The sequence below is a fragment of the Rana temporaria genome, chromosome 1, assembly GCF_905171775.1.
Source record: "Rana temporaria chromosome 1, aRanTem1.1, whole genome shotgun sequence".
NCBI classification, from domain to species: domain Eukaryota; kingdom Metazoa; phylum Chordata; class Amphibia; order Anura; family Ranidae; genus Rana; species Rana temporaria.
In genome coordinates, this window is record NC_053489.1 from 254,608,145 (window position 1) to 254,618,856 (window position 10,712).

The 10,712-nt window shown below is 45.5% G+C and overlaps 1 long non-coding RNA gene across 1 annotated transcript; it reads right to left on the minus strand.

The window, feature by feature from the left end:
* Positions 1-4,058: 4,058 nt before the first annotated feature.
* Positions 4,059-6,080, minus strand: LOC120941051. The gene is made up of 2 exons (XR_005749508.1): positions 4,968-6,080; positions 4,059-4,817 (listed from the first exon to the last, which is right to left on the minus strand). It is a non-coding gene; the product is annotated as an uncharacterized LOC120941051 (long non-coding RNA).
* Between the last annotated feature and the right edge of the window lie 4,632 nt (positions 6,081-10,712).

A 10,712-nucleotide genomic window follows, 5' to 3' on the forward strand; every position in this document is an offset into this window, starting at 1 on the left:
GACTGTGATTGGTTTATCAATAGCCAATGACAGTCCTCCTCCTAGAAACAGGGACCACCCCCCCCCATATCAGAACTGCACCCAATCTCTTCCCCATCACAAAAGCTGACGATCGCAGCTACAGCAAAGTTAGAGAACCAAACAATGTTTCCCATCTTTTACAATGTGTGTGGGCACAGTGCCTCCCCCTCAGTGCAGGTGCGGTGAACTCTGAAATTGGAATGCATTAGTCTCACTGACACTTCCCTGTGCTGCTCTGCTGATGGGGAGGGAGTTGAATGCCGGCAAAAGAGGCTTTGAGTGCCGCTTTCAATCATGAAACCTAATGTGAAGGCTTGGCTTGATTTGATATTGTCAATTGCAAAGGGTTAACATGCTGCACAAAGAACTGTGGTCTCAGCTGTCCCATTACTTTAAAGGGGAGTTCCACCCAAAAATGTAACTTTCGGTTTTCCGGTTCCTCCCCCCCTCCAGTATCACATTTGGCACCTTTCAGGGGGGAGGGGAGAGGGGAGAGCAGATCCAACAGATTCTGCGGCGATCTACGCCATGTCCGGCCCCCCTCCGCTGTCTTCTGGGAGACACACAGGTCCCAGAAGACAGCAGGGACCAGTAAGGACGTGCAGCGTGACTCGCGCATGCGCAGTAGGGAACTTCCTGATTCCCTTGCTGAAGATGCCGGCGCTTGCACCCGGGAGCCGAGGGACAGATCAGCTTCGGGGGAGGACATAATATTAAAAGTCAGCAGCTGTAGTATTTGTAGCTGCTGATTTTTTTTTTAGGCGGAACTCCGCTTTAAGTGAAGTTGGATCTTCGTATGATGATGTGGGCGTTAGCAAGTCCTTCAATTGGGCTTTCATGCTATGTTTGTGTGTATATATACCATGTTACTATATTCATGATTTAGCTATGATTAAGCACCAGTGAGAGCGGTGTAAAACGTGTTAGCAGTTTGCATTTTATCCAGTTTTTTTATGGACTGAGTCTTCAATAAAGGAATTTTCTTGGTGTGCGGCTATCCGGATCCATAGATACTGAGCTGGCACCCTTTGGCAGGGAAGGTGATATCTAGGAAAAGACACCTGAAGGGGGTTTTCTCCTTACCCGCCCCAAAGATGCTGCTTGCAGGACTTTTCTGAATGTCCCGCAAGCGCACCACCCGGGTGTGAAAGCACCTATTGAGAAGAATGGGAGGCAGTTTTTAGGCGCTTTGCAGGCGCTATTTCTAGGGCTGAAAACTGCCTCAGTGTGAAAGGGGTCTAAAGGGATGCAGGCCCAGCAGCTTTCCTCATTAGTGCTTTGCAGGTGCACAGCTGATTGATAATTATGAAACCACTCCTATTAGACTCACTGTGCACATGGACACAGACAAATGAACAGGGATTTCTTCAGAATAACAAAGGAACCTGCAACAAAGTTTGATAAAATCCTTACAGTGTACATAGATCACCCAGAGGGGAATGTAATGTTTTTTTCTCAATAAAAGTGGAGCTACACTTTAATGTCTAGATATAGCTAATGAAGTGGCAATTCAGAGTACTTAGGGCCTAATCCACAAAGCAGATGCGCCGACTTAACTCGAGATACGCGGCGTAATTAAAATTTACACGGCGCGTATCTTTGCGCCTGATCCTCAAAACGAGATACGCCTTAAAATCATGTTTTTCCGTCCTACCTAAAATAATTACACCGGCGCTTTTTCGTGCGCAAATTAGGCTAGACACGCCGCTGTTTTGATAGGCAAAGATGCAAATGAGGGAGATAGGGCGATCCACAAAATTAAGTGTGTGCGCCGTAGATTACGCCCTGTGCGCTTCTGTTAGTTTCAATGTGTAAATTTACACTTTATAAAAGCAGCCCTAATTTTACACATGCCGTGTAAAGGTCTGCTAAAGCAACACCATTAAGGAAGAGCTGAGCACACACACTTGCTGGACTACAATCTGTATGCCAACATGCCAGGGGAATCCATGCGCATAGCTAGACTAGTGACTTCAGTGACAGAGGGTACCCCCTCTTCTGAGGGAACAGCAGCCAGGAGACGCCTCGCAGAATGCATCTTTGCACAGTAAACACACACATTAATTATGTCACAATGAGAATGCATGAATGCACACCCACTGTGGTCCCTAGCACAGACACATCACATGCACATCTAATTGGATTAGATCCAAGTACCCCCCCCCCCATTGGTACTTGGGAGCAGTAACGCCACGCCACGGCTCCAATTCTGTTACTGTGCATTCATACACCATTCAGGGACCTGGGATCACTTCTCCCTGGTCCTGGGGATCCCTTCTCCACCAAAACTGAGGGTGACACCCTTATTTAATCAGGAATGCCACCCCCCCACATTAACACATCATTCACACACATAAACCAAATCATAAGTACAGTATAATAAACAAAATCATAAAAATATAAAAAAAAATCATAAAAATAAAAAATAAAAAGTACCCCTGCAAATTAATTGCGGCGGTGATTGCTCCGTCTGGGCTGCCCACGGGCACGGACACTGCCACGGCCACGACCAACCGGAGGATCTTCATGGGGGGGAGTGTTAGCAGGGGAGGGAGTATCTTCGTGGGGGGGGGTGTTAGCAGGGGAGGGAGTATCTTCATGGGGGGGGTGTGAGCAGGGGAAGGAGGAGCCTCTCCTGGTGACTGTCCTCTTGCTGGCCTGCCCTCCAAGGCCACTGCTATCCTTGTCAGACAGAGAGTGAGGGCAGCCGTATTGGCCTGGCCAGCCCTGGTATTGTCCTGCACAGCCTGGTTCAGGGCAGTGACCTCCTGGGCCACGCCTGTTGTGGCGGTCTGCAGCTCACACAAACATGTGATGACCGCCAATGAGTTGGTGGCCACATCACCGAGTGACTCCTTCATTGCAACCAGGCTGTGCTCCATCTGGGTCAGAGTCTCTTTTATCTGACCCAGATGGCGGGTCTGCCGGGCATTATCCTTCTGCAGATTGGCTGGCAGATGCTCGGCCACCCCCCTGGTCTCGCTGTAGCGTTGGACCTGCACAGCTGTAAGCTTTCACCTCAGAGTGCACGCCGACGCACAGTGCTTAAGGAAGCCTGCCAAATAAAATCAAATGCCAGGCTTCCCCTGTGCTGCAAGTTTGGGCACATAGCAGCACAGACTCCTGGAAACGCAGGTGGGTGCCGCCTTCAGCACCAGGCCCATAATACCCTTAATCCAGCCCTGTCTTCGGGCCTCTTCATTGGCGAGCGCAGGATGGCGTAACTCCTGCACATGTGCAGGAGCCAGTCCTCCCGTCACTCAGAAACCTGCACAATGCTGTAAGCTGAGCTACGTATGCACGGTTCAGTTTACAGCACTTGACATGACAGCGAGCAGACACGTAGAGGCATTTTATGGCAGAAGATACGTTGCAAGTCTCTTCTGCTATAAAAGCCTGCCTGCTCACTGTTTATTTTTACAGCGGAACTTTAATTTGGCTTTAATATATTCATGTAAAATGACATTGTATAGTATATGTTTGCTATCAGTAAACATGTGGCACTAATTCCCCCAGATGCTTTATAACAGGTCCTTGATTCTGTGCGCTTTCAGAAAGAGCTTCATCGCCTTTCCTGCAACATAATCTGATAACGTACATGAGCCAGCAACACAAGGCCTTGAGATGACTGCTTACAGAGTAATTTGGTTATTTGTGTTCCTCTCACTCTTATCACAATAGCCTTCTCTGTGGTATGGGGTGCCGTGTATGAGTCTCCATGGCAACGTCTCCCCCAGATACAGGGGGAGCTATGGAATATAGTTGGTTTGTAGTCTCCATGGTAACAAAGCCTGTTCGGATGAATTTCTCCTTTTAAGGTTGGAAGACAGGAAAATTGCTTTGGGGAGGGGGTAGGAGTAAGGTAATTCTCAGAGGAAAAGGTAGTATGAAGACAGGGTGACAGAGAGGTGGGTGAAGAAAAGCCATAAATATAATCTATTTTATGTTGTCTATTCCGATAGTTAGGTCCTGTCAGTTTATGCAGAATCTCTTACTGTACACCATGCTGGTAAAGCATTTCTTTTACACACACTTGCTGATGTGAAATGTGTTTATTCGTTGCTTTAACATTACATTACCATCATTCTCAAGGCATGCTAGAACACACCAAACTGTTCCAATTTTCGGCAAAGCCACAAAAAAGAAAACAAGAAAACAGCCATCCCTCCCGTCCTAAGTGCTCTTTTCACCTTTACCAGAGATGACATTGTAACCTACATTACCATTATTCTCACGGCATGCTAAAACACACCTTGAAAAGCCAAATCTGTTCAGATTTTTAGGATAGCCCAAAAAAAAAAAAAAAACACCATCCCTCCCTCCCGTCCTAAGTGCTCTTTTCACCTTTACCAGAAATGACATACATTACCATTATTCTCAGGGCATGCTAAAACACACCTTGAAAAGCCAAATCTGTTCAGATTTTTGGCATAGCCCAAAACAAATAAAACTACCATCCCTCCCTCCCGTCCTAAGTGCTCTTTTCACCTTTACCAGAGATGACATTGTTATCTACATTACCATTATTCTCAGGGCATGCTAAAAACACACCTTGACACACCAAATCTGTTCAGATTTTCGGAATAGCCAAAAAAAATTTAATAAACAGCCACCCCTCCCGTCCTAAGTGCTCTTTTCACCTTTACCAGAGATGACATTGTTATCTACCGTACATTACCATCATTCTCAGGGCATGCTAAAAACACACCTTGACACCAAATCTGTTCAGATTTTCGGCATAGCCAAAAAAAATAAAAATAAACAGCCATCCCTCCCGTCCTAAGTGCTCTTTTCACCTTTTCCAGAGATTACATTGTTATCTACATTACCATCATTCTCAGGGCATGCTATAAACACACCTTGACACCAAATCTGTTCAGATTTTCGGCATAGCCAAAAAAATAAAAATAAACAGCCTTCCCTCCCGTCCTAAGTGCTCTTTTCACCTTTACCAGAGATGACATTGTTATCTACCGTACATTACCATCATTCTCAGGGCATGCTAAAAACACACCTTGACACACCAAATCTGTTTAGATTTTCGGCATAGCCAAAAAAATAGAAAAATAAACAGCCATCCCTCCCGTCCTAAGTGCTCTTTTCACCTTTACCAGAGATGACATTGAATGTCTTGGAAGTATTGAATCATAAAAAGACAAATGACAACGGTTGCTGTCATTTCTTTTACGTTTCGTTTTATACTGCTTTCCTAACATACAAGTCTAAATGGCGCCACTTTTGTGTGACTGAACAACACGGTCCTTTCTATCCCGCTGCCAAACCATTCTATGTAAGCATTATGAGTCATGTTCTGTGAGTTTATGTTGTGTCTGGTGCAATGACTGAAATGTAGGCAGAATGCAGTAATAGAGCAATAAATAGGTACAAGCTGGTGGTTGTTTGAAAGGCATCTGGTTGAAGCCCATGGAATATGAAAAAGCTCAGCACTGGCCACATGATCTGTGTGTAGCACTACCATATATTCAGGCCTAAATCATGCCTTACTGATTCATGGCTCATTCCTGAAGTCAGTGCTGTCTTTAACACAGGGCAAAAGGGCAGCTGCCCCGGATCCAGTCATTGTTGTGGGGCCCCAAGCAGCTGCCCCTTGAGACCCCCTTCCTACCAATAGTTGATAAGTAGATTCAGGAAGGCCCAAGAAAATGTTTACCCAGGGTCCAATAAATATTAAAGACAGCCCTGCCTGAAGTTAGGTCTTTGACACAGTGGTGACCTAACTGATAAGAAATGGAGCTTGACAATGAACAATTCTAATGGCATATTTAACTTTCTCTTATAGCATATAGAGAACACCTGTCTTTTACACGGATCACTGAGCAGAATAGTATAAGATGCTGTAGATGGCTTTTTTTTATTTTATTATAAAGACATACCTGCCAGTTTAAAAAGTGTGTTAAACACATTATGGTTGGCCAAGGAAAACTGGATTAGAAGAATAAAGCTACAATAAAGTCCTGTCTGAGTGGTTAACACTCTTCCCTTGTAGTGCTTGTTCCTTGGTTCAACTTCCTTTTGGGATACAGCATGAAGTTTGGACGTCTTATGCCTCGTACACACGGGCAAACATGTACGATGAAAACGGTCCGCCGGACCGTTTTCAGCGGACATGCCCGCCCGGAGATTTCTGTATGATGGCTGTACACACCATCATACAGAAATGAGAGACAATCCGCGCGGACAGACAGCGCGGTGACGTGTTCACGCCGTCGCCGCGGCGACGTGCACGACGCTGAAAGGTCAATGCTTCCACGCATGCGTCAAAGTCATTCGACGCATGCGAGGGATGGCGGCCGCTCGGACATGTACGGTAAGTCTGTACAGACGACCGAACATGTCCGACGGACAGGATTCCAGCGGGCATGTTTCTAAGCAAGTTTAGAAACATTTGTCCGCTCGAAAACGGTCTGGCGGGCAAATGTATACTGGAATCCTGTCCGATCGGCCGTACACACGACCGAACATGTCTGCTGAAACTGGTCCGCGGACCAGTTTCAGCAGACATGTTCGGTCGTGTGTACGGGGCATGCCCGCCCGGAGATTTCTGTATGATGGCTGTACACACCATCATACAGAAATGAGAGACAATCCGCGCGGACAGACAGCGCGGTGACGTGTTCACGCCGTCGCCGCGGCGACGTGAACGACGCTGAAAGGTCAATGCTTCCACGCATGCGTCGAAGTCATTCGACGCATGCGAGGGATGGCGGCCGCTCGGACATGTACGGTAAGTCTGTACAGACGACCGAACATGTCCGACTGACAGGATTCCAGCGGGCATGTTTCTAAGCAAGTTTAGAAACATTTGTCCGCTCGAAAACGGTCTGGCGGGCAAATGTATACTGGAATCCTGTCCGATCGGCCGTACACGCGACCGAACATGTCTGCTGAAACTGGTCCGCGGACCAGTTTCAGCAGACATGTTCGGTCGTGTGTACGGGGCCTTATTTGTTGTTTGCTTCACACAGCCCAAAAACATGGTGGGGTTAACTGGGATTTGGGCAAATCGGAATATCCTACTCAATTACAGCTCATCAGAAGCCTATGAGCTGGCCATACACTGTGAGATTTCTCGGGTAGGGTTGCCACCTCATCCCTTTAAACACAAACACATATAAATTACACGGGTTCTGAGGCTAATTTATTGCAGGTAAGGCACCAAGTAGGTTTAATTACCACTTTAATCAGCCACAGAACCCATGTAATTAATATGTGTTCAGGTTTAATGGGATGAGGTGGCAACCCTACTTATGGGCCAAACAAGTGAAATCTTATGATTCCCTTATCCATCCTAAACAGCATGAAAGGATGAATCTCCCCTGCCGGCGATTGTATTCTGACAGCCAGCAGAATACCCCAACAGCGGCTGCACCTGATTGGATACAGCTGCTGTTCAGCCAACCATTTTCCATCTGGATCCTTTGATTTTTAGATCGAAGGATGGAGGGGGTTGCCGATAGGACCACCCACATCAGTCCGGCTAAACTTCACTCTGTGTATGGCCAGCTTTATTTGGAAAGCAGGAGGTTGAGTGCTGAGCTAGCAACTTGGGCCATAAAAACCAATAACCACTAAAGAAACAGCCCAACCCAAGCCTTGTGTACCCAGCAGCATAAACAAAACCAATACATATTTGATTTTTCTTTCTCTATGATCTCAAAATATGGTTAATTAAATATCAGAAAACATGTTATTTGTACTGGACATATAAGTTCATGTATAGCTGTAACATATACATAAAAAGCCTTATCAAGGGCCTTCCCTTATGTAATGGCATTGTTTTATTCACATTCTCATATGTGGTGACTGCATTTTTTTTTTTTTCATCTGATGATCCAAACTTTAAGGCCACTTTCACACTGAGGCGTTTTTGCGCTAAAATTAGCAGCTGAAAAGCGCCTGTAAACTGCCTCTTCTGCAGCCATAGTGTGAAAGCCCGAGTGCTTCCACACTGGGGCGGTGCACTTGCAGGACAGAAAAAAAAAATCCTGCAAGCAGCATCTTTTGGGCAGTTTAGAAGCGGTGTATACATCACTCCCAAAATGCCCCTACCATTGAATTCAATGGCCAGTGCTGCTGAAGCACCTGCAAAGCGCTTTGGCAGCGGCACTTTGCGGGCACTTTTAACCCTTTTCCAGCCACTAGCGGGGGGGTTAAAAGCGCCCCGCTAGTGGCCCGAAAATCACTGCTAAAATGATGGTAAAGCGCAGCTAAAACTAGCGGCGCTTTACCATCAACGCAGCCAGCGCCTCAGTGTGAAAGTGGCCTACCACACTTCCTGTGTTAGGGTAGCTACATTCAGCCCTCCACTGTATTTATGGAGGAGCACAGTAGTCACAGTGGTCAACATGTGGAGAGGGTAGTGTTCAATGAACTAATACATTTGTATGAACGTTAGATGAGTGACTAACCAATTAACTTTGAACTCCAGCTAACATATTTTTGGCAGTTACAATTTAGGCCAGTCCTACACTGTGCGAATTTCTTTCCTCCAACTACGGGTTGCAGGAAAGAAAGGTGAAGAATCCCTCCTGCTGAGCAATTGTATGCTCCCAGTGGTGGAAGTTGTCCCCGCCGGGAGAAGACACGGATTATCGCTAGCGGCTATAGCAGCAGCTAGCAATAGTCGCAAGAGGATCCTGCAGGCTGGTTGTACCCAAGTTGATCGATTGATCAATTTGGTACATTCAGCCTGCCTATTAACGATTCAAATCCTGGCCGGTACCTGCTGAACTGGCCAAGATTCAAACCATGTATGGCCGGCCTTCGTTTCTGCTTTTGGGATAAGGGTTTTAAATAAATTGATAAAAGCTGGCCATTGTAAGCACCCCTGTCAGTGGTAAATGCCTTGTCTTAATGCTCTTTAACTCACTAACATCCACTTTTTTCTAGACAGCTTGGTCTGTTAAAGGATGTAAAAATAAATAAATAAATAACCGACTTACTGGCCAGATCACAGGTAATAAAACGACGTTGCAGGGTGGACACAGGAAAACAAACACTGCTGTGCTAATGCCTTTGATAGATTGCATCATATATGTGTATTTTGATTTTTCCCATTGTTCTGCTTTAAAGTGGTTGTAAACCTCAGACATGAAATCCCAGAAAGAATGTATTTCTATAGTGTTTACTTGCCTCTCTCCAAAGCACTAATTGTCATTTCTTTCTGCTGTCTAGTTCCTCTGTTATCTGCTTTGGACTAATTTCCTGACACCAAGAGAAAAAAGGTGACAAGGGAGGAAGCTTATTCACTTCCATACCGCCGAACGTCATAGGACGTCCTCGGCTTTCAGTGGTGATATCTGAATAATGCTTGCAGCTACATGCATCCTTCAGGTATCATTTTTTTCAGCCGGCAATTCGCTTCACTGTAACAACAATTATAGCGGCTGTTCAGTGGCATGATCGTTCTTACAGGCGGCAGGAGGGAAGCCCCCCCCCCTTCGGTGCTTCTCTGGGCTCGCCAGTGCAATCGGCGAGCCGAAGCAGGAATCCGCCGACACCTGAAGAAAGTCATAAACAAATCCGAGGGACAGATGCTTCCTGGCAATCTCTATGACTCTTGGAGGCTCAGGCGTGACCTAAAGACATCACGTCTGGGCGGCGGAAGTAAGCAATGCCGGGCATTTGGCAGGAAAGCCTGAGATCATTCTTTTTTTTTTTATCTCAGCCTTTCCTGCCTGGAGGAGAGATGTGGGGTCTTATAGACCCCACATCTCTCCATAAAGATGACCTGTCACGCACTATTCCTATTACAAGGGATGTTTACATAGGAATAAAAGTGATGAAAAAAATTTTAAATGGAAAGTGTAAATGTTTTTTTTAATAAAATAAACATAAAAAAAAATGTAAGCGTCCTTGTCCCCGCGTGCTCGCACACAGAAGCGAACGCATACGTAGGTTGCGCACACTAATGTAATCAACGTTTAAACCACACTTGTGAGCTATCACCGCGAACATTAGAGCGAGAGCAATAATTCTAGTCCCAGACCTCCTCTGCAACTCTAAACATGTAACCTGTAAAAAAAACTAAGCGTCGCCTATTGAGATCTTTAAATACCTAAGTTTGGCGCCATATCGCGAGTGTGCGCAATTTTAAACATGACATGTGAGGTATCTTTTTACTCAGCGTACCATCATCTTCCACATTATACAAAACAATTGGGCTAACTTTAATGTTTTTTTTTTTCTTTATTCATGAAAGTGTTTTTTTTTCCCAAAAAATTGCTGCGCAAATACCACGAGACGTAAAAAGTTCCAATGGCCGCCATTTTAATCCGTAGGGTCTCTGCTAAAAATATATATATAATGTTTGAGGGTATTTTGAGTAATTTTCTAGCAAAAATATTATGATTTTTACAGTAGGAGAGGAGTGCTGGAATTTGCGCAATATGGAAGTGGCTATGCAGATTAACAGTCTCAACTCTGTTCCTGTGTGCTGTGTGAAGGGGCGTGTCCCCTTTTCATCCAATCAGCTCTCAGAGCTCTTGTACCTGCAGCTGCAGCTCTCTGCCCCCTGCTATGAAAAATCATTTTCCTCTCTGAGTTTTACAAGGATGTTAAGGACAAATGAATGCAGCTAAACAGGTACAACTAGGAGGATTTGTTTTACCTCTGTGTATCACCTATAGTCACGTCACTAGGTATAGTGAAGAGTTTACAACCACTTTAAG